Source organism: Lactuca virosa, chromosome 2, assembly GCF_052849685.1.
Source record: "Lactuca virosa cultivar CGN04683 chromosome 2, Lactuca_virosa_CGN04683_v6, whole genome shotgun sequence".
Lineage (NCBI taxonomy): Eukaryota > Viridiplantae > Streptophyta > Magnoliopsida > Asterales > Asteraceae > Lactuca > Lactuca virosa.
In genome coordinates this window covers 310,666,605-310,686,654 of record NC_136427.1, presented here as the reverse complement: position 1 = coordinate 310,686,654, position 20,050 = coordinate 310,666,605, and positions in this window count along the sequence as shown.

Genomic DNA, 20,050 nt, shown 5'->3' with positions numbered 1-20,050 from the left:
GATCCAGACACATTGACAGAAAATATCACTTCATCAGACATCGAATAGAAGAAGGAATCCTCGTGGCAAAGAGGGTATCATCGGATGAGAACCCAGCAGATCCCCTCACGAAGGGACTGACTCGGGCTAAGCATCTCCAGCATGCTCGGAGCATAGGGCTGAAGGATGATATTAGTTTTAGTAGTTAGATAATCTTGAAATTTGTAAAATGTAATTGACATTTGATGATAAATAAAAGCTGTTATTTATGAGTAAAGTGTTGCTATCTCTTGTCAATCGTTTACTATTATTTCTTTTTGCATGTTTTGACTTCCAGAATAATTATGTTATGGTTTATATCATATTATTCCAACTCTCCACAGTCGGTCATATGTTGGAAGTAAATATGAATCAAGACTGTCATGGGTTGGCTTGTAGAGGTCTAAGATGTTAGACAAAGCGGGGCTACAGCACTCATGAGTGCTCATAAGTTCTGAGTATTGGATTCAACCCACGCTCACTTGTATCACTTCATGGAATTTATCTCGAGTGATCGTGAGACGGTAATATCATATAAGTCTTCAAACCTAGAGATATGATTTGTTGCCTATGATTTGGTTATGCATTGATTGCACGAAAGCGCATTGGTAACTCGATGTTATAAACCGTGCTTTTGTGTGTAATTCAACAAGTAGTAGAGCAAACATATGAGTCGAAGTTTATCTGTTCCTTCTAGAATTAGAAGCGATATCTGGGCCCCTCGATGATTTTGTTTTGACCTATGTACCGGGCCCGGTCAGAACTAAATTGATGTGTTCAGTTATGTTCTATGTCAAACAAATCGGAAATCGGGAAACAAATGCTGGACAATAAGCAAGACCATGTTCCATGTATTTGTCCGGCTGATATCTAGAACAGAGGATTATATGATCACTTATCTATAATGGCGCTTCATAGTTCAACAGAGTTTAAAGAGCTACGATTGCTGATCGGTTCCTGAAGTCATACTTGCAACTATAGTTATTAGACTTATCCAAGTGGGAGACTGTTGGATATAGTGTCTAAGTCCATAACTATATTTGGTATGTACTTGACCCGACCCGGCATGGTCCATTTGGGTTGCACTTCACCCGAACAATTTATGGATAATCGTTTGAGAATAGTATAAGTTATGATTTATTAATATATTATAAGTCCTAATATATTAATATAAAATCATATTATTTAATTAGTATTGATCTATAATTAATTTAGAATTAATTTAGAGATCAAAAGTATGACTAATTAAATATGGGCTCTTGTATTTATATAGTGTGGGCTAATGCTTATTTGGAATGGGGTAGGCTTGCATGGAAAGTCCATGGATACTCCATGGAGCTTTAACCCATGGATCTCATGGAAATGAAAAGACATGGGTATTAGGGTTTACATGGATGTAACCCTAATCCACCACACTATATAAAGGAGGCTTTGGTTCTTGAAATAACACTAGTTGATGTGTGTAAACTAAGAGGGCCGATTTCAAGAAGTTTGTGACTATTCTCTCAAGTTTCCAAGTTTGTGGTGATTTGTGACTTCCATTTGAGGCATCCACATTATTGGTGCTAGGCTCTCAAACTCCAAGCAATCAACTAGTACTACAAGGTAAGTAATTCTACTAGTTTTATTTGATTCAAGTACCTCATGTCATGCTAGTTAGGATAAGAACCTTGGGAAAATAATTATTTGCATGTATCTTAGTCAAACATAGATCCAAGGTTTCTAGGGTTGCATGTACACCATAGGAGTGTTAGAATGCTCAAAACCCATCAGTGGTATCAGAGCCAGGTTTGTTTATTTGATACTTGATGCAAAAAAAAAAAAAAAAAAAAAAAAAAAAAACTTGAAAATCGAAGTTTTGTTCAAAAGCTCGTATCAAAATTTCAAGTTTTGTATATGTACTTACGATTCTTGAAATTTTTGATATGAACATTCATAAACATATGAGTTTAGAAGATCATAGAAATTATGTGCTAATAATTGATTAGATTAATTCTTGATATTTATGTGTTTTAATGGAGTCCATAACTAGTTCTTAAGTTATGGATAACCAAAAGTCACATTTATAAATAACCATTAAAAGAACACATAGGTTACAAAAAATGAAGAGTCTTCATTTTTAATAACCATTAACTCATAAGTTATGAGAAATGAAAAGTTTTGAAAGTTTACAAAACTTGCCCTCAAGTTTTGGAACATGTAAAGTCAAATTAAAAACTTTAGTTCCAACCCCTAGAATTTTAAAAGTTAAAATTCAACCCTTATACTTTATAATATTATAAGTTTAATAATATTTATATATGTATAAGATCAAGTCGTCTTACCGCTAGTACGCCTCATTCACGAAGCCGGTCTATAAGGGGGTATAAGGTTGTTGCCTATAAAATGGCAACTTAATGGGTGTCCACTCTCACCCACCGCTTCCTTGATCGGTGGAGGGTCGTTAGCCGAACGGGTAGGACAAGGACTTATAAATTCTCATTAAAAGTATAATGATAATACTAAAGTAACTAAACTTTATTGAATTCCCAATCTTAGTTATTTTAGGAAAATGTGAATAAGGTGCTAATCCATGAAATTACACTTTACACTTTGTTTAAGTCGTTAGTGGAGCGTGTGTGGTTAACCGGCACATCGATTGAGGGGTAATACATTAAGGGTACCAAGTAATTTGCATGGTTACTTCACACCTTGTTTTGTGATCCTCGGCATCCCAGTCACAAAACTTGAAGGGCACACTCGAGATTGAAACATGCCATTGAAGAAAGTTCAATGAATCTCAAAGAATCTAGGAGTTTCTAAACCAATTAAAACCTAATTAAATATTTTGTTTTTCATGGTGGAAATTGGTGAATCGTCATTCACCTACCTTCAAATATCTTATAGCTTAGATTACGGCATCCCTCTTCTAAGTTATAAAATATTGTGTTGGGTCCTAGCCTTAATATTACATTTGGGTGTTTTGTTAAGGACTATCTCTATATCTAATCTAATCTATTCCCTCTTCTTTTCAGATGTCTTCCAATAACAATGCTTCTGGCTCAAACCCTACTAGCTCCTTCTCTCTCATGAATCTTTGTGGGAGAGTCATCTTTGATGGGTCCAACTTTACAGATTGGATCAGAAACATCAGGATGGTCACTCGGTATGAGAACAAAGGATATGTTCTCGACAAGGAGCTGAAGGTACCCGAGCCAACTGCTACTCCTGAAGAGCTTGCTGAATATGAGGTACATGAAAGAGATGCTACAAAAGTGGCATGCATCATGATGGCCACCATGACAGCCGAGCTCCAAAAGTCCTATGAGGACTATTATCCTTTTGAGATGCACCAGGACTTGATGGACCGCTACCATCAAAGTGCTCGTCAAGAGCGATATGAAATAATCTCCTCCATGATAACAACCCGAATGAAGGATGGTGAACCCATCACGGGCCACATGCAGAAAATGCAAAGGTATGTGGACCGTTTACTGAAGCTGAATGTGAACTTCCCTGAGGAGTTAGCAATAGACATCATTTTGCACTCCTTGCCATCGTGTTATGATCAATTCCGCATGACATATCACATTAACAAGGAAGAAGTCACCCTCAGCAAACTTCAAGGACTCTTGAAGACCGCCGAAAGTGGTCTAAAGGGTAAGTCGGTTGTTACTACTCCTACTCCTACTCCTACTCCAACTGCGGCCAATGTCTTGGCAATCGGGCATGGCAAAGGGAAGAAGAGAAAGAACCCTTCTAAGGGTACCAAGGGTAAGACCCTTGAAGGCTCCTCTTCAAGCAAAACCAAGAAAGGTTTTGTCACTCCTTCTGCTAACCCTAATGAGGCTGAATGCTTCTATTGCCATGAAAAGTCGCACTGGAAGCGAAACTGCCCAAAGTACCAGCAAGATTTGAAGGATGGGAAAGTAAAACCCAACCATGCAGGTATATACACTATATTGTCTAATAACTCACCTCATTCTAAGTCTTGGGTCCTTGATACAGGTTGTGGTATTCACATATGTTGTGATTTGCAGGGACTAAAAAGAAGTGAGAATGTGGAGCAGGGAAAGATAAACTTGATCATGGGAAACAGGAAAGCTTCACCTGTCACCAAGATAGGAGTTTATTCCTTAGTGCTAAATAGTGCCTTTACATTAGATTTGAATAAATGTTATTATTCGCCAGAAATGGCAATAAATGTTATTTCCTTTCATGCATTGTATAAACAAGGTTTTACCTTTTATTTTGATAATAATAATGGTAGTATTGATGCTTTCTTTAATAATGTTCTTTATTTTAAAGCATTACCTTGTGATGGCATGTATGAAACTGTATCTGTTGTAGATAATCTAGGAAATAATGTATTGTGTATTAACTCTTCCACTAGCTTAGATAAAGCATCCTTATGGCATTGTCATCTTGGACATGTAAGCAAGAAACGCATAGGCCAACTCCAAAAGGATGGAGTCTTGGAGTCATTTGACCTAAAGTCAGATGATAGTTGTGAATCTTGTTTGCTTGGTAAAATGACAAAGTCACCTTTTACTGGCACTTGTGCTAGGGGTGAAGGTTTGTTGGACCTCATACACACGGATGTGTGTGGACCCTTCAGAACCGCCACAAGAGATGCTAATCGGTTCTATGTGACTTTTACTAATGATTTTAGTAGATATGGATATGTCTACCTAATCAAGCATAAGTCAGAAACCTTTGAGAAATTCAAAGAGTTTAAGCAAGAAGTGGAGAATCAGTTGGGCAGGAACATTAAGATGCTTCGATCCGATCGTGGTGGTGAGTATCTTAGTACTGAGTTCCTTGACTATCTTAAGGAATGTGGGATTGTCTCACAATTGACACCTCCTAGGACACCACAGTTGAATGGTGTAGCTGAGAGGCGCAATCGGACCTTGTTGGACATGGTTCGTTCCATGATGAGTCGAGCTTCGCTACCAATCTCATTTTGGGGGTATGCCTTAGAGACTGCCGCCCATATCCTTAATCTAGTCCCTACAAAGAAGGTTGCCAAAACACCTCACGAGTTGTGGACTGGAAAAGTTCCCAATCTAGACCACATCAAGATTTGGGGTTGCGAGGCTTTCGTGAGACGCGAGACTCACGATAAGCTCGAACCCCGAACCGAAAGGTGTATTTTCATCGGCTACCCACAGAAATCCTTTGGTTACATCTTCTATAGACCCAGTGATAATGTGGTCTTTGTAGCAAGAAGAGGATTCTTTCGAGAGAGAGAGAGAGAATTCATGAGCCAAGGAGACAGTGGGAGGCAAATTGACCTTGAGGAAATTCAAGAGTCAAGTGGTGAAGGAACCTCAAACCCTAGCCCTCAACCTGAGGAGGAAACTCCTGTTGAGCCGACTGAAGAATCTATACCTCTGAGGCGTTCCACCAGAGTTAGGAATGCACCTGAGCATTATTATGATTTTCATATTACTGCAGAAGGTGAGACACTTATCAGTGATAACACACTGGTAAATCTGGATGAGCCTAACAGCTACACGGAAGCCATGGCAGGCCCTGAGGCTGCTAAATGGAAAGAGGCTATGGATAGCAAGATACAGTCCATGTATGACAATCAAGTTTGGAACTTGGTTGACAATGTACCTGATCGTAAGATAGTTGGGTGCAAATGGATCTTCAAGAAGAAGACCGACGTGGATGGTAATGTACACACTTATAAGGCATGACTGGTTGCAAAGGGTTATTCTCAAACTCCGGGAGTTGATTATGATGAACCTTTTCACCAGTGGCCAAGATTAAGTCTATTAGGGTTCTGTTAGCCATTGCTGCATTTCATGATTATGAAATATGGCAAATGGATGTCAAAACCGCTTTCCTTAATGGAAAGTTGGCTGAAGATGTTTACATGGTTCAGCCAGAGGGTTTTGTCAGTACAGAGTACCCTAGTAGAGTGTGTAAGCTCGAGAAATCCATTTATGGATTAAAACAGGCACCTCGCAGATGGAATCTTTGCTTTGATGAGAAAGTCAAAGAATTTGGCTTTTCAAGGAGTGAAGATGAATCTTGTGTCTATATCAAGGCTAGTGGGAGTATAGTCAGCTTTTTGGTACTGTATGTGGATGACATACTACTCATAGGAAATGACATCCCAACCCTGCAGGAAGTAAAGTCCTGGCTTGGGAAGTGTTTCGCTATGAAGGACCTTGGAGAAGCTGCCTATATCCTAGGGATAAGGATTTTTAGAAACAGGAGTAAAAGACTAATTGGACTTAGTCAAAGCACCTATGTGGACAAAGTGTTGAAAAGGTTCAACATGCATAACTCCAAGAAAGGAGAGTTACCCATCCAGAGTAACGCCAGATTGAGTAAGACACAAAACCCTAGTACTGAGGCTGAGATAGCAGAAATGAGTCGAATACCTTATGCTTCAGCTATAGGATCGATCATGTATGCTATGACGTGTACTCGACCTGATGTAGCCTTTGCTTTGAGCATGGTTAGCAGGTATCAGGGGAACCCTGGCAAGGCACACTGGACTGCAGTAAAGAATATCCTCAAGTACCTACGGAGGACTAAGAACTGGGTCCTTACCCTCGGTGGCAGTGAGGACTTGAGAGTTGTAGGGTACAGTGATGCTAGCTTTCAGACTGACAGGGATAATTTCCGCTCTCAGTCGGGCTGGGTCTTTACTCTAAACGGAGGGGCAATTACTTGGAAAAGTTTCAAGCAGGAGACAGTGGCTGATTCCACTTGTGAATCAGAGTATATAGCAGAAAGGGAGGCAGCAAAGGAGGCTATTTGGCTAAAGAACTTCATCGGAGACCTTGGAGTTGTACCAGCTATAAAGGAGCCAATGGAGATTTTTTGTGACAGCAATAGTGTGGTTGCCTTAGCCAAGGAACCAAGAGATCATGTGAGATCCAGACACATTGACAGAAAATATCACTTCATCAGACATCGAATAGAAGAAGGAATCCTCGTGGCAAAGAGGGTATCATCGGATGAGAACCCAGCAGATCCCCTTGCTCGTTTTAGAAAAATCATTTCCTTGAAAAATCATTTCCTTGAAAATTTTTCTCAAATCCTCAGTTTGAGTTCAGATCTACCCGAAGGTGCATCCGAATCCCTCAAACCAAGGCTCTGATACCAACTTGTAACACCGTAATTTTTCAAACAAATTTTTTTCATTTTAAAATCGCATACTTTTCATAATATATTGTATAGAAATCTCGTTTATTCAAATTACAAAACACAACTCCTTTAATAATCCAGGATCCTCAATACATAACTCTTTCTCTGGTGTGTACAATCAAGCCGGTGCCGTCCCGCGATCCTGAGAACAACTAAAACACATAACACATAACACGGTAAGCACAAAGCTTAGTGAGTTCCCCAAAATACCACGCACACAAACTAGCCACTCGAGGCTGAAACTCTGCGAGACCTTCCGGTCAATGTGTCTCAGTGGGACCTTCCAGTCCCATAGCTCGTTGGACCCTCTGGTCCGGTCATAGCTCGTTGGACCCTCCGGTCCGGTCTAACTCGTTGGACCCTCCAGTCCGGTCTGGTTGAGCCTTCCGGCCTCATAAATCGTCGGACCCTTCGGTCCAGTCTGTAACACTCCGCATCGCATAAATCACAAAGAAATAATGCACAGCATAAAACATAAGGCATAATAACACAGTACTCAATGTAAGCACATAAGACCTCCCGGTCACTCATAACTACCACTCAAGGTAAAGTATAGTGAGAAGACTCACATCGGCTAGCAGGTGAACAAATAACCTCGCACTCGGATCTCGAATTAGCCTCCTCCTAACACAAGGATGAATATCTCTAATTAATACTCTTTTCACAACTCAGATAACTGGAGGCGATTCCTTCTCTTTCTAGCTCTTTGAAGTGGGTAAAAGACCATTTTACCCCTCCAAGGTCTCTATCACTTATGTTGACCAAAACTCCAAAGTCAACAGAAGTCAAACTCGAGTCTACAGTCCAGATTCGACCCAACTCGGCGAGTGCACCCTTGTGACTCGTCGAGTCCACTCGCTTTCTCCGAAATCTCACGAAGATCCAGCGTAACTCGTCGAGTCGACCACACGACTCACTGAGTTAGTTCGCGACTCAGTCTGGTCAGGAAACCCTAACCGACTCGTCGAGTCGGCTCATTGACTCAGCGAGTCTATCCCGACTTATACTCATTCAGACGATTTCAACCAGATCTATCACTCTAAACTATAGATCTATCATCCCAAGGCTTAATAATTACTTAAAGCTTCGATCTTTACGTTCATACATGATGCTATTGCTTCAAAACGCCAATACACGCTCTTCATGAAGGTTTTTGCTCATCAACCCTCATTTGGACCACTAAAGCTGAGGCACCTAGTCTCCAAGGACCTCACAAGGTTCAGATCTGAGGTTTCCCACCTCAGATCATGTCTCACTTAGCTCATAAGCACAAAAGAAGGGGAGTTAAACCCTAAAACTCCCAAGATCATGAGGTCTAACCAAAAATAGATGAAAAGGATGCAAGATTATACCTCCTACAACAGTCCCATGTGAAGAAATGCTAGATCCCCAGCCCCCATCTCGTTCCTTGCTTGAATCATGCTCTTTTCCTTCCATAAAACCCACCAAAATACTTGATTTCATCATAAGAACTCTCCCATGGCTCCAATGGCGATTTAGGGTTTCTCACAGGAGATATGAGGCGCATCCAAGGTCATAAGTTCCTTTAAATAGGCTCCAACCCTGGAACTTAGGGTTTTCTCTGCCCAGTACCTACTCGGCGAGTCCATCCTTGGACTCGTCGAGTCCGCTCATTAAATCCACGTGATCACTCGACGTGACTCGGCGAGTCAGACCTTCGACTCGTCGAGCCCCTCCTAAATCTTCAAAATTGAAACACGAACTATCATACCCGAAATTCCGGATGTTACAGATGAGGGAGCAATATCCAGAGTTATTTGCAACGGAGGACTTCGAGGACAAAGTATAATTCAAGTGGGGGAGAATTTTAAAACCCGATTCAAGGTATTTTTCATTTTGGTCCCTTGGTGTGTAATTATTTTGCAATTTTTGTCTTTAGGGGCATTATTTTAATTTTTGGGAGGAGTGTGCGTACGTTGGGCGTACCTGTTGTATGTTGGGCGTACGTAATCAGTGGACAAACCCTAATTTTAGGGTTTGGACCCTATTTAAGCAACCTTAAGTCCCAAGGTTCTCTTATTTCCCAACCTCAATTGCCCTTTTGAGTCCCATTTCGAAACCCTAGCTCATCTAGAGAGATTTGACCCCTTTGTGTGTGTTTAAGTGGGTGTTTGGTGATCCTTGAAGAAGAAGCAACTTGGAGAAGGAGCCTTGATCAAGTAGGACTTTATGGATTAAGACGTTCCCCAAGGCTTGGTTCTGAAATTTGGACATTTGGTCTTAAGTAATAAGGACTTAATGGATGGAGTGGATGAAGGGGCGTACAAATGTGTATGCTGCGCGTACGCGTCTGGATTCTCGACTCTTTATAGTGACCTAGTACGCCGGGCATACTAGGGGAACGCTTAGCGTTCGCGACCTGATCATGGGCGTTGATGTTGGGCCGCCTTTGGACTTCAGGGTTTTGGGCCCTTGTTGGGCCATAAGTCTTTCTGATTATGGGCCACTGTTAGGGCTTGGGCCTTTTGGGATTTTTGGGCTTTGAGTGTCCTTCAGGAATTGGGCCATTATTTGGGCTTTTGTGCCATTGAGTTTGGGCCTCGGCTTTTGGGCCAACTGAAGGAAGGGTAAAGTTGTCTTTTACCCTGGGGGTCAGGATTAGTTGATTTACGTCCCGATTATGGATTATGAACCATTTATTAATTGGGGCTTTATTTGATTGGTTAGTGCGGGGATTCTCTGGTTCAGCAGCTCGAGCATCTAGTTGACCAACAGCAGACTGAGGTGAGTTTGCTCACTATATTGTAGGACACTAGGGATTGTTTGTGCTTGTAGTCTTTGTGACTCTTGATGTATGTGTTGTATGCCTATGTTCCTATTTGCTATATGTATGTGGGGTGAAATAGATCTGGTATAGCCTTGTGCTGACATATGAGTTGAAATAGACTCGTGGGTGAAATAGACCCGGGGGTCAAATATACCCGGTACAGCCTTGGGCTGACATATAAGTTGAAATGGACTCGAGGGTGACATAGAACCGGGGTGAAATAGACCCAGTACAGCCTTGAGCTTACATATATGTATGGTATGCGATATTTTGGGGAACTCACTATGCTTTGTGCTTACGGTTTTTCAGATTATGTTTCAGGTAGTTCTGATTCGACAGGGAAGGACTCGGGATGAACACATTGCACGCATCATGATTTTCCGCTTATTTGACTATGATGTAATTTTGGGATGTTTTCTGAATACTTAATGGTTTTGTCAAACATGTTTGGTTGATGGTTACTTAATATAAAAACAAAAAATTTTGGTTTTGAGTTTTGGGACGTTACAGTGGCACAACATATAAAAATTTTAAAAAATCCAAAATTTTTCCATTACGTACATGAAAGTTAGGTGTAGCCGGTGCCACATTAGGCACCTAGCAAGTACTGCCCCTGTTCATATCATTTAAAAAACATCCTTGTCTTTTGATTTTTAAAATCCAGGATATATTGACTAACTTTATTTTAACTTTAATGTCCCAATATCTTTAATCATACGGGCTAAAGTATTAAAGATAACGTTTAATATATTTAGTAATGAGAAAGCCGAATGTTTGTATCGAAGAAAACGGATATATATATATATATATATATATATATATATATATATATATATATATATATATATACACACACACACAAAATAACAAATAGAATGTGAAGTTGTCCATTAGCGTCTCATGCATAACTATGTTGACGAGCATGTGATTTTGTAAGGGTACTATTTTACGAGAGAATGTCGATCATTCTAATAACGTTCAAATGAACTATAGTCCACTAAAAAATACACAACCACAATTTGTCAAATTAGCATACGACATCCCACTTGATGCATTGGATGCGAATTTTAGGATGTTTGCACGGACCACATAGAAAAATCTGTTTATTTTGATATTTTCGGTCCATGATATTTACGTAAGCCTTCTTAAAATGACATCCGAAAATTGTCTCATCATCATGAAAACGTACATGGCTTGCTGGAATGCTAGGAAGCTCGGATTGCCGTCATTATACATGGATAAATTGCCTACCCTCATACAGTGGTCAATACATACAGTATGATCATGGACACAAAATAGTCATAATTTAAGCAATGGCCTCACAGGATCAATGGATTTGTCATGCTTTATTTGGTTCTTCCGGTTTGCTTAATAACATCAATGTTCTTAACAGGTCGACGAAACTACATCTGATTTATCCTTTTAAGTGTATGGAATGTCATAAAAGTAAGGGTATTAACTAATTGATGAGATCTATCCTAAATATGTTGTATTTGTTAAATCATTGACATGTTCAAATGATACGAAAAAAAAATAGAGCTTGAGAAAGAGATATGAATGATATGAAATGAGCCTTTAGATGCCTTGAGAAACATTGAGAAATATCGAAACATCCGACACATTTTTTGAGGTGAAAAAATTGAAGATGTAATGTATGTATGTATCATATTATATATTATGATTATAAAATAATAAGGAAGATTGATATGTGAGTATGACGAAAACGAAAGTGTTTCAGCGACACAACCAACGGAGGTTGGTGACGAACAATATATGTCAAGAAGAGTAGAGATACATAATAGTGAAACGCACTATAATCTTCACAACCAATTGGTAAAACTTATTTTCGGAGTTGAATACATTTATGTTAACATGGAACCAATAGGTAACTTGGAAGATGAATTTTCGGATGAAGACTCATGTAACATGTTTTAAGTTATTTTATTTTATATTTTTAAGTTTTTTATTTCTTGTTATATTTTTTCTTATCACATTAATAAAAGATTTAGTTTTTATTTAAATTAAATTGTTTAACTACAATAAAAAAAAATATGTATGATATGGAAAACAATTTCATGTGTGTGGCAAAGAAATAGAAGGTGTGTTGTAAAAATAAGATGGTGCTGATAGCGATATATAAAAAAACAAAACAAAACCACTTTTATTTTCCAAAATGTAATTCGACAATTGACTTTAAGGCTGGTGGGAGTAGGCTCGGCAACCCACTTGGTAACCTCGGCGAACACCGGGTCGAGTATTCGGCATGCCGAGCTCGGCTCGACAACTCGGTAGAATTGTACCGATAAGAGAGGGTGAAAGTTTGAGTGGTTTGTGAGTGTTGGCAATTGAATGGATGGTCAAGTATAGTAAGTAAGATTCGAACACATGGAACGAAATTCTAATTTAGAAAATAGTGGTAATAATTAAACTAAAGAAACAAACTTAAAGTTGGGTTTTTATCTGAGTTTGCAAGTTCATAAAAACTTAACTAAACAATATACTAAAAATACTTCAAACTAAAGCAAACAACTTAGAAAACGAGATTTGATCAAGAGTTAAAGGATACTTCCGTTTAGCTTCGGATCCCTCCTTTTTCATATGGTTGATTTCAAGATAATGGATTAATTCCGTTATTTACCAAATGAAAAGTTACTAGTCATCATGATCATACTAACTAGCATGAATCAATTACATGAACCTAACCTCAATGATCATGCAAGTTAAGAACATTAAATTAATGTTAAGAATAATTTGGACTCTGAATGATAAGATCTAGGAACTACTTTTCTATGATCAAGTCAAGTAATCAATCACATATTATGATCAAATAATGTCCTTTAACATAGTCAAGCGACTAACTTAGCCCCTACACTATGGTATGATCAACCTCTAGCTCTAGCAATTTAATGATCACAAACAACTAGGGAAAACAAGTTCATGCAATCAACTGCAGTTTAACTACACAAAGCTTGAGGCAAGAAAATGAACATAAAAACTTTAACATGCTAGGTTAAGATTTATCAAACTATTTAAAGTAAAAACCAACTTCATAGATCCATCAAATATGAAATCAATTCATAATGTCAGGAGGTCATCTAAAGTAAACGAAAGTAAAGGGTTATTATCCCATGATTACAGAAAATGAACACATAATCAAATAACAAACTAGTTTAAACATGATTTAATCTAGGCAAACCGAATGATTAATGGTGATTCTTCCCTTAAATCGCTCTAAAACTTGTTCTCCATTCGAATTCTACCTTCCAAGGGTTCTTAGAAGGGTTATTGTCGCCTTTTAATCGCAACTCTTCTTAAAAGATCCCCGAAATTTGACCTAAAAGTCATAATTTATACTTGCCTAAAATTGGTCTCCACATCGTGGCCATATGACTGCCACGTCATGGAAATCACTTATGATCCGTATGCGCCAAGTTTTCCATGTAGATCCTGAGAATCATCTAGACTGGACACATGTCTACGTCGTAGCATATAAGGGACCACGACATGGGATAATCGTTTGGCTCGTTTTCTTCTCTTCTTTCTCCTTGAATGCATGCTCCAACCTCCAAGTTCCCAACTTTGTCCCATTGTAGTCATTTTTCTTGAGAATGTCCTTCGTTGGCTATAAAATAAGATTTATATATAATAACTACCAAGTATCTTTGTATTCAACCAACATAAAGCTAAATTAGATTGAAATAATGAATACACATATGTATAAATATGAAAATATCAGAGAGCTTTTACTAAAAGCATCAGGATATTTTGCCAGCAACCTTGCAGAGTCTGGAATAGTTGGGATCCTTATTATGTTGTTGTTCTGATCTTGTAGAGTATATTGTACCACTATCAATTAGGCTGATGAAGTTGTTGAGATGGTCCGATTATTTCAACACTTATTTTTCTGTAAAAACACAAATAACCATGAAGCAATAACACTGTTGATATTATAAAAAAAATCATGAACAAAAACAATAAGTGGATCTTATCAACTAAAAAAAATGGAAATGGTAGAGCTTGATTTCCAATGCAAAAATGATGTAAAACATAAAAAAGAAAACCATGTGATTCCATTTTCTAACCCAATTTGAAAATGGTAAGCAACATTACAAAAAAGGATGCCAAATATATCAACCACCACAAAACAAAATCGACTCCGAAGTATATACGAATAACTCTGGCCTCCTATACCATAATAATAACAAAACCATTTCCCATTATTATGAGAGAGAGAGAGAGAGAGAGTATGTGTGTGTGAGAGATGTTGGATTAGTGTCTAAGCCCGTAACTATATTTGGTAAGTACTTGACCCGGGTGTGCATGGTCCTTTTGGGTTGCCTTCACCATAGCAACTTGACAGGGTGATATTTGAAGAGAGAGAAGATATTATGATTTATTAATATATTATGAGAATAATATATTAAAGGAATAATCATATTATTTAATTAATATTAGTCATAGATTAATTAAGAATTAATTTGGTGACTAAAAGAGATTAATTGAATATAGGGGACTGAACTGCAATTATTGGATAATTGAGTTATTGGGCTGGGGAACCCAATGGAGCAAGGGGTGAACGAAATTATGATGGGAGTCCATCATATTTTCGTCCATGGCCTTAATCCAGAAGGTTCCATGGGCTGCTTGGTGATTAAGTTGTCCATTAGGGTTTTGGCTGAAACCCTAGAAGCTCACAGTATAAATAGACCCCTTGGGTTGTGGAAATCGGCTACACTTGATTCCTTGGAACCCTAGGGCCGATTTCATACCTCTCTCCTCTCTCCAAATCATCCTCTTGCTAGTTGGTGTTTGTAAGCCATTAGAGGAGTGACAATTGTGACTCTAAGCTCCAAGACAAGAAGAATCAAGCAAGCTACAAAGAGGTAATCATCTAGATCTGATTTTCTTATGTCTAATTCGAATTCTATACACTAGATCTAGGGTTTGCAAAACTTGGATAAATTGCATGTTCAATAGAGAAACCTAGATCCAAGCATTAGGGTTTGCATGTGCACATAGGAAAGTTCTTATGGCTCAAACCCATCAAGAGAGAGAGAGAGAGAAATGACAATTTTGCCTTTCTTCTCCTGCATTTCTTTTATTTAAATGACGAGCTTTCAAATTTAACCGAATTCTAAAACATCTCACCAGGCTTCCTAAAGTTTGTTGCACCATAAACTGCCTCTGGCCCTTGCTCCTATTCAATTCTCAACAGTTGTACTATATATATATATATATATATATATATATATATATATATATATATATATATATATATATGTGTGTGTGTGTGTGTGTGTGTATGATAGTTTCATTTTATTTACTTCTTTTTATAGTCTATCTTAGCATATTTCATTCACATTTTAGTTAATTTCCACGCATATTTTCCTTTTGTTATTTTATGACCACTTTAGGGTATTTTCTAGTTTCGTGAGCATAATTACAGATTTTAAGGAGACTAGCGGTGCGGGATATTTGGGAAGCAACTGGACTTGGAGGACGACAATGATTTTGGACTTGATGGCTATGGAGGTGATGCATGGAGTGGGCTTGTCAATTACTTGAAGGCTTGGAAGAATTAAACTTTAAATTTTCGAGATGCGGGAGAATTTTCGAGTGTGCGAAAATTGATGATCGGGCGATTACGGAAGCTATGGATCGTTTAGAAAAGGCTAATTAGGTTTAAAATGAAGTGAACTTAAAGAAAAATGGGCTAGAGACTAATCGGGCTCATACTGGCCAATGGTTAAGCTGTGGAGGCCCAACACTTGAAGAAGGCCAAAAACCCCGTCACACTTACGCGGCCCGCGTGGGTTCTTGCTGGGGCATTTCGGAATTTCACTTGAAGCTCTATATTGGGAAGGTTGGTGTGCCACTTTAGCATTATCTTGGACATCCGAAATTTGAACAACTCTCTGGAGATTTTGGAGCTTTTAGAAGGCTAAGAACCCTCAAGAACTTCATCATTTTTGCTCTTAATCTTGTTGAATGTTTGGTACAATCTCTTCTAACTTTGTTTTATTGTGTTTTGCCATGTTAGGCTAAACCAAATTTGGTTGACTTTGGTGAAATCTTTTGACTAGTTGTTGAATGTTGAAGATTCCATAAACTTGTTCTTGAATCTTTATGGAATGTTTTGTGTTTTAACATATTATCACTACTTATATGTTTTTATTCATGAGTTTAAATGTGGTTGTGGTGATTAGTTGCCTAATTTCTTGATTAGGTAAAAGATCCTCAAATTAGCAAGCAACATATGATATTTGTGTTAGTTTTGCTTCACACAATCATAAAAACATTTCCTCCAACATGGTGGTGAAAGCATTTGACTCCTTTTGGATTTGGTGGCTTTTTAGTTCTTAATGCTAGTTGACTTTCACTAATTACATGCTTAATGGAAATTGTGACTTTGACTAAGGAAATTTTTATGAGCTTCTCTAGCCATTTCAAAAACTAAGAAAAGTCTAGGTAATCTCAAGCTTCTTGAATTACTATAGCCAAATTAAGGATTTAAAACAAGTATTGAACCATTGGATTCTAATGATATGTTCATCAAAAGTCAAAGTGAGGAAACCTAAAGTCAACCATCTTTCTCTTATTGATTTTACATCAAACTCTTGTTTTTGTTGAAATTGTTTATTTAAATCTTAGTTTAATCCTAGTTTATTTCAAGTATTTCAAAAGATCAAAACCCCCATTTTTACTTTTATTGTTATTTTACAAGTACTATTACAAAGAGATTTTTCATAGAGTTATAAAATTGAGCCAATCTCCGTGGATACGATCCCTTTACCACTATACACTTAGTGTAAAAGATTTAGGGTTATTAATTTTGTTGGCCTCGACAACCACCAAATTTTTGCGCTGTTGTTGGGGATTGGTTTATATTTAATCAGTTTATTTCTCCATGCCTAGATCTCATTGTGCAGGTACTCTAATTTAAAACCGCGAAATTAAAAAAAAAAGTATGGTTCAGAAATGAACACTCCTTTCATTGAAGACCAACTTTCTGAGCTAGCTCAGTTAGTTATGAAGATTGAAAGTGACCAAAGTGTGCAGCCCATGCCTCTTCTTTGCGATTTTTGTTCCCAAAATGGACATCATTCCGATATGTGTCCATATTTACAAGGAGAATGGGAAGAAGTGCAAGAGAAGGGAAGCTACTACTGGTCAAACCAATGGAGTTATAATCAACCTCAACATGATCAATGGTGGGACAACCACCAAGCTTGGGGAAATAACCAATACGAACCAAGTCCACATTTCCAACATCCTTATCCTCCACCTCCTCAACAACATGAAATGTCAAGCATGTCCTTAGAGGACATTGTGAAAAGCATTGTCACATCTACCCAAATTTTCCAGGAAACAACCCAAGCTAGCCTCAAAAGCTTAGAGCAACAAATAACACAACTTGCTCATACAATAAGTATAATGGAAGCTCAAGACAAACTACCATCTGAAGAGAGCCCATGGCATAGAACATGTGCCATTCCTTTGAAAGATGAGAAACGTTTTGATGGCCCAAGAGTGTTATATGAAGAAGAGGAAGAAGGAGTAGAAGTGGAAGAGGCTGTCAAGGAGGAAGAACAAATTGAGAAAGATGTCAATGAAACTATAGAGGACGTGTTGGGGGTTAACGAAAGAGAGTTTGAGCCACCCACTACCATTGAGAAACTTACTCCAGTGGTAGACGAACCACAAGAGCCGGAAACAATAAATCTATCGTACCCTTTAAAGGATACATATCCCGAGAAGGAAGACGCCCAACCGGTCACCAAATCGACTACCATGTCAAAGATGGAAGAGTTGGTCACCTTACTGAACAAGTACAAGAAAGAATATGGGTGGATGATTGCTATTATCAAAGATCTAAGTCCGGTATGGTTCTCCTGGAAAAATAAAGTCAAATACAAGAAAAGAGTCCCAATGGAGGTGTGGAAACTAAAAAATGTCGACATTGGGCAAGTTTTCAAGGTTAATGGACATCGGTTGAAGCCTTTCTATGGAGGTTTTGATGCAATTGTCCAATGCATTGTCCGTTTGGACACCCCAAAATATTGAAGAAAAGATTGGAGGAAGTCTCGTCAAAGATGTTAAAGAATGACATTTTTGGTAAGCATTGTGCTTTCGTCTTTTATAAACCGAATAAAATGATTTTGAAAATGTTTTTTTTTGTTTTGAAAGTGTTCATTTTTAGAAAAAAAATTCAAGCTTCATTCTCACCTTTGGTCCAAACTTTTGTTGTGTTATCAAACCGGGACTTCACGAGAATCATTTTGGCTAAAAATGAGGTTTTTGGAAAATTTTAAATTTTGAAGTGCAGGAAGTCAAGCGGCCAGCGTGCGGGTTCCAGGCGGCCCGCGTAAGGTCCTGTGCGGCTTATGTGCGGTGCATTCCTTGCCCGCGTAGAAGAATTACCTGCAGCCCTGTTCAGCACATGCGGCCAGCGTGCGGGTTCCATGCGGCCCGCGTGGCTGGTTTCAACACTTCGTATTTTTTTGAGCTTCAGTTGATGCGGCCTCCATGCGGCCATTGTGCGGCCCGCGTGGTTCGACCCAAAATTCTTTTGAACCTTCTGTGGACTCGAGAGAAAAGAAAGAATGTTACACGCGCCCTCTACGCGTGTAACATCAAACTCTTATTGATATGTTCATCAAAAGTCAAAGTGAGGAAACCTAAAGTCAACCATCTTTCTATTATTGATTTTACATCAACCTCTTGTTTTTGTTGAAATTGTCTATTTAAATCTTAGTTTAATCCTAGTTTATTTCAAGTATTTCAAAAGATCAAAACCCTCATTTTTACTTTTATTGTTATTTTACAAGTACTATTACAAAGAGATTTTTCATAGAGTTATAAAATTGAACCAATCTTCGTGGATACGATTCCTTTACCACTATACACTATTTTAATGTAAAAGATTTATGGTTATTAAATTTGTTGGCCTTGAAAACCACCAATATATATATATATATATATATATATATATATATATATATATATATATATATATATATATATATACAGAGAGATAGAGAGAGAGAGAGAGAGAGTTAAGTTCATATATAAACTCTAAATATTGTGTGAATGTGGGACCAATTCTAGACCAATCAACCTATAGGGGTAATTTCTGAATTTTATCTACAATTATTTTAATAACCAAAAATTTATATTTATAAAACTTCCTTAAATCATGGATCATTTATATAAAAATAATGATCTTGATCTTCTTCATATGCAACCTCAAATTCACGTGTCCTTTATCTCCTTAACCTTACACCATCGACCGTTATCACCATCATCATATGTAAATCGTCGGCCACTCATCACCATAGTTGAAATCATCATCTACGCAACAACACCCTCTCCATATCTCATGTCTATTAACACACCAACAATGACCACCATCCACCATATTACCCTAGCAACAGTGAAAAGAAAAAGAGAAGAACCATAAAAGAGAACATGCACAAACCTTCAAGTACTCATCCACATATACAACCCCATCGCCATTGATATTCATCTACGCCCGTCACTCATGGTTTAAAACTTCAATAGAGGTAATTAAAAAAACATATGGGCTTTTTATTCAATTAATTGGTAAATTTATACCCTTATTTTCTTATTTCCTCTTAGTTTTTTTTTTTTCTTTTTTTTGGAACGGCGGTTATTTCCTCTTAGTTATCGTTATTTTTATACCAATTTTCGGGATATTGATGTGATAATTGGTTTGATAATTGTTTTATGTTGTTATTTGCTTAACTGCTCCAATACTTGTTCATTATTATTATCGATTCTTTAATTCATTTGGAATTGATATTAGTTTGCTTGATTTTTGAATATTAGTCAGATTTTTGAATATTAGTCATGTCAATTTTTCAATTCACCATTACTTTTGAATATATGTTATGAATATAAAAATACAATTCAATAATTGGTTTACAATTGGTTTTATACTTATTCTTTTATGTCTTGTTATTTTGATTGAATATAAAAGTTTGTTTACTTTTTAAGTATGTTTTGCAGATACTTGATTTATGGTATGAACGAGGTTTTTAAGTATGTTTTGCAGATACTTGATTCAAAAAG